The sequence below is a fragment of the Mesocricetus auratus genome, unplaced genomic scaffold, assembly GCF_017639785.1.
Source record: "Mesocricetus auratus isolate SY011 unplaced genomic scaffold, BCM_Maur_2.0 Super-Scaffold_15014, whole genome shotgun sequence".
NCBI lineage: Eukaryota > Metazoa > Chordata > Mammalia > Rodentia > Cricetidae > Mesocricetus > Mesocricetus auratus.
The window spans coordinates 4,397,709-4,403,713 of NW_024429186.1; positions in this window are offsets into that span (position 1 = coordinate 4,397,709).

Consider the following 6,005-nt stretch of genomic DNA (forward strand, 5'->3'; position numbering starts at 1 on the left):
GAGTATTAAATGAAATAGATGATAGTTAATGTGTATGAAAAATATAGCATAGTATGACATGAAAAATATCCTATCATTATCCTTGTTTTCATACACCATTGGCACATTTAGAAAGAAAGTAGAACATACCATCTCTGCTCTCTACCTACAGAGCTTGCTATATAGCAATTAAAGCCTCTCTCTTCTCATGATATCCAGCAAAGTACTGATCTTAAAGCTCAAACAGAGGAGACCAGCCCTGAATTCCCAGGAAGGCGGGGTCAAGATAATTTGAACAATTTGAACATCAACCTTAGCAGGTATGAAACCTCCCTCCTCTTCTCTAACTGAGAACTGTGCACTTAAGTTTCAGGTGTGACCCAGCTGTGCTTTTAGTTAATTACTGTATGAATTTCATTCATTGTGGTGTTCCATAAAATACGAAAGCTTGGAATATCTGCACAGAATTTTTCCACAGGTAGTCATCACCTTATAATCTATGATACCCTACTCCAGTAACCATCAACAGTTGAATGACTGACTTAACATGTATGCTATTTCCGTAAAATGCCATGTTTTCTCTCAACATGAAGCATGCATGTAGTGATTTCTATGTCACCATGTGAATGCATCTGGAGGAGATAAAAAGGGAAAAGAAAACAGACTATGATCCCATACATCACATTTCCAATTCTGTGAGAATAAAGGCCAAGTAAATCTGTAGAGATGGGCTGGCAAATAAGGAGGAAGACCAGGGAACACTGAGAGTGAATAAGGAATGCATGGTCTCTTTGTGTCCCTGGCATTGTGAACACTGTAATTGCCAGGTGTCTGCTCAGAAAAATTGTTACTCAAGTGAATTTCACACAAAACTTAAGCATGATGAACAAAGAGAATTAAATGACCAACAATGATTTAAACTGAAACTAATAAACATAGGAACTGTACAGTGAATACATCTGTAAACTCCCATGAAGAAAACATGTTTGTTGTTCTGAGATGATGACATGGTGATATAGTTAGAAGCAAGAAAGACATAAGAGACCAAAATGTCCTGTCTTTTGTGTGAGATGTAGAGAGACAAATCTGAAAACAGGACTCTAAACTGAGTGTGGCACATGTATGTAAAATCATGGCAGGAATAAAGCAAAATCACAAAATAAAATAAATCATTTATCAAAGGTGGGTTCAACATGTGTCAGTGCCTACATATAAATGCTATTGGTAGACCAACTGTGTCACCTAATACAAGAAGTCACAAATGACTATGCAATCCACATTCAAATAACAGAAGTAAACAAAAACATGATTTTTAGACATAATGTGAAATGATCAGAAAGTTATGTAATTCTGAAGTCTCAAGTTCTCCAAGTTTAAATCATGAAATGGCTCTGAGACAGGGCATTTTTCTGGGTACTGGGGTCCATCATGATGCTCTGTCCATCAAAGTAGGACCAGCATGCTTCAGGAAGTCAGTGTTACATGAAGGGGTGTCAAATACCTGTGGTTTCAACTGTATCCTTGAGCAGGTGCATAGAAGGCAAGAGTGCACTTCCTGTGAACCCCGGCTTCCTCTCCCAGTCCAGTATGCAGAGGAAATTGCAGGACCTTGGAGCTAGCAGTTGTTGGCTTCCTTTGAGAAAAGCATTTATGCTTCCAGAGCATGGACTGTGTAGTACAAGTGTCTGGTTTATGCACACTGCACTCTGATACTCATTTCTTTTTTTGCTGTCTCACTCCCACTGTTTTTGTTTTCATCATCTTATAATTGACTCTCCTTAGTTCATACTAACAGGGCAGACCACCATCCACATTTAAACAGCACTGCTTCATTTTAAGTCAGATGTGAGACATCCCTAGACGTCCATAGTATCTCTCAAGCCCCAGCTGTCTGTTCATAGCACTGCTTAAGATGACTCAAGGCACTGCATGATTCTGATAGCCAATGTAGTGTTTCTCTTTGTATATCACTACAATAATCAAATGTGGAAAGTAGGGAGACTTAAATTCCTGAAATGTCGAACACTCTTTTTAGGTTTGGATTAGAAAAGAGCAGCAATGAAATTAAAATGAGCAAGGGTTTGAGATTTCACATCATCCAGAGCAGATATTCTGTCCTGCAATTTCTTTACTTTTGTTGTTAGTTACAATACTACAAGAAATGAATCCAGTTTTCATATTTTAGTGTGAAAATTTTCAAGTAAGTTTATTTCTTATTAAACTATTCTTCATTTCAAAATTCTTCTTATTGCAATTATGTAACTGTGACCTAGTGTATCAGGGGAATGGATGAGCATTCAACTTTAGATTAGAGCTTCCATTGTCTTAGGTTGTAAAAGTTCATATCATGGGAAATACAAGCCAAGCAAGTTTGGTTATTGCATTATTCTCATAAAGGCCATAGAAAGGAAAGGCCTGAGTAGAGAGTAAGAAAGCAGTCTTAAGTCATAAGTGATTCCAAAATATATTTCACTCTGAATGTGTGGTACAAAAACGTTTCAGTCTTCAAATATAAGAAACACTTATGACCATCAATTGCTGAAGCATGAGTATAATTCTTCCAATTTGGCTGTGGAGATTTGAATAAAAATGGTCTAAATATGATGACAGAATGTGGAACTAGTATGAGTTGAGAAATTGTCAGAATGTATGTGGCTATGTTGTACGAAGTGTATCACAAGGTGGTAGTCAATGAGATTTATATTACTTGCTGCTGCCTGTTTCTTCAGGTGTAGCACTCTAGTTCCTGCTCCAATTCTGTTTCTGCCATGTTTCCCACCAGGATGTTGAATGACTAAACCTATGAACTAAAAGCCAACTCCAGTTAAATATCTTCTAATATTTGCCATGGTCATAGTGTCTCTGCACAGCAATAAAACCCTAAGCCACAGATTATTAGTGCTATATAATTATTTTTCACAAAACTCATACATTGAGGAAAAGCATGTATGTGGTAATTGAGAATATGTTCTGAGAATATTCATTATTCTCTGGTCTCATATTTTCTGCCTTCTCAGACCCAGGATCCTGTCCTACCATCTCACGCCTTGAGAGAACAAGGATCTGCATTGATAGAGCATCATCTCTAATAGCTCATTATTAATAACATTTGTTCTATAGAGCATCTGATTTTAGATAAATACTGTTACTTGAAAATATCAAGGGTTATTATTATTGAGAAGTCATTATCATTGAAACATAATGTTGCATTTTCCTTGTATCTCTATTAAAAGGTCATTTATGGGAACAAGAGATGCTGAGTGTGTGGGGGCATGAGTAAGAAGTGGGCATGAGTAAGAGGGTAAGTAGATGTGTGAAACAATTTCCTGACTTGAACTCTCTAATTTTGAAGGTATCCAGTGTGATGTACAGCTGGTGGAGTCTTAAGAATGCTTGGCACAGCCTAGGGGTTCCCTGAAACTCACCTGTGCTACCTCTGGATACACCTTCAGTGATTTCTACATGACTGGATCCACCAACCACAAGGGAAGGGGCTGGAGTGGATTGTAGTGAGTAGAAACAAAGATAATGATTATTCAGCCAAGTACAATGCATATGTGAAGTTCCGGTTCACCATCTCTAGAGATAATTCCAGAAGTATCCTCTACCAGCAAATGAATAGCCTGAAACGTGAGGACATAGCCATTTATTTATGTACAAAAGTTATACACAGTGACGTAACTTCACTGAGAGCCCAGACACAAACCTCCTTGCAGGTGTGCTCAGAACAAACATGTAGCACTCAATGACACATAAAATGGCGGGAGGCAATTTTCTCCATACTCCAATTGCTATCGTGAAAGTTCTCTGGAACATATAATGCTGTATCTAACACAGCAGCCTCTGCATAGGATAGTGCAACTGTACAATATTGAACTATGAGAAAATTTAATGTGTAAATTTTTAATAGGAAAATCCTGAAGAATGTGAAATAGTAAAAACACAAATATTTTTCTTTTTAAATTTTGTGTTGTGTTTAGACATATTTCTCTGTAAATATGCTAAACTTCCACAATAGATTGTACTTACACTATTTTTCTGATAAATACATTACAATTTTAATCAAAACCAAGAATTTGGAAAATTAATTAAAGCAAAGATCTTCTCATATTTGAAATTTATTAGTGAGATATTAAGTTATGACCTTAAACAAATTTATTTATTATTATCTATAATGTTTGTTATTCATGAAAGAAAATTCCATAACTTTTGATAAAAATCCATTTTGTGTTTTATATATTGCATTAAAATTAATTTTATTGTTCAATTTTATGACGGCCTTTCTTATCTAAATTTTGACAAAATCTAAAACTTTGTCATATTTCAATAACTTAATGTTCAGTTAAAAAGAATTTGTGGTACTTTAGTAGTTTTAAATCATGTGTTAGTTAACTGTGCTTCTACTTTTTCTGCCTCCTATTATACATAATTGACATTTCTGATTGTTCATCCCATGGTGGCTCAAACTTTTCACATTGTCATTCCTGAGTCGCTCTATTTATGCCCATTTAATGAAGGAGAGAGCTTCTCTGAAGAGAGAAAAGTAATGGACCAATCTATGAATATAGAAGAACATCATTGGGAGTACATTTCCCTGTTCTTTTAGAATAACAGTAGTATTTGGCTGTGACATAGGTCCCTGACCTATCTATTCTCAAGTTCTTGGCCATAAGAACAGAGGTATAAGTGCATTCTGTCTCATGGAGTGGTCACTAAAGGCAACCAAACAGTGGATTTTTTTTCAAATATGCTTTCTGCCAGTACTGCAAAAGTGTAACATCTGTGTTGGTATATCACATGGTTATAGATGGGTTGGCATTTACCTTTCTGCTCTGGTAGCATGCATAATGTCTTCTAGGTCTGTAAACACCAGTCAGTAGGAATGAAGTCTGTAGGTAAACAAAGGCCTAACTTACCCATGTTAAATGAGTTCTGTAGGCATTATCTTCACCAATAGTGTCTTATTGTTAGTTTGTGGAAAACAATTAATAATACCCTTAGCAGTAGAATAGGTTATTTGTAGTTTTGTAGCATTTTCTTGACGAATTACTTGATTGCATATACATACTCCCAGATGTGAAGGCTTCAATGGATTATGAGAGATGTCCAGCTGGAGCTCCATCTACACTGTTGTGTGGAATTCTATTTAGATTGCCTTCATATATGTATGTAACTTATGCAGCTTTGATTTCATCAGTTTTCCATGTGAACCCTCAATATGTCCTTAGTGTTACTTTTTCCTCCCCTCTATTATTCCCTCTTATAACCCTCTCTCTCAGGTCCTTCTATCTCATTCTACCCCTCCTATTCTTAACCTTGTATTCTATTTCCCCTTTCTAGGTAGTTACATCTTGCCTCACTAGTCTCTTACTCTATACTTAACATCAGTGGTTGCATGTAATATAGAATGGTCATCTAACCTGTAACACTAAACATCGTTACACAAGTGAATATATTCCCTACTTGGTTTTTATTTATGGGTTACCTTACTTGTGATGATTTTTCACCTACATCCATTCATCTACACGCAAATGTTCACCTTTTATTTACCTGAATAGTATTCTGTTGTGTGAATAGACCACGTTTTCCTTATTCATCATCCACAGAGGCATATGTAGGCAGCATTAATATGTTTTATCAATTGTCACCAACATATGTGATCAAGCTGGATCTTAAGGGAAATGTATTTACCACTTCCAGATTTTACTCTACACTGATTTCCATAATGGCCACACAAGTTTGCATCCTCACCTGAAATGAATGAATGTTCTCCTTATTCTATATCCCTGGCATAATGAGATGCCATTTGTCTTATTGATCTTGGACATTCTGAGTAGTATAAGTTTAAATCTCAAAGTAGTTTTGACTTTCCTTTTCCTCAGGGTTGTGGATATGAACCATTTTTAGGTGCTCCTCAACCATTTGAGTTTCCTCTAGAGAATTCGGTTTTAATCTGAATTCCAATTTTAATTGAGTAATTTCTTTTCATGATATCCTACTTGTGGGTTCTACATATACTTTAGATA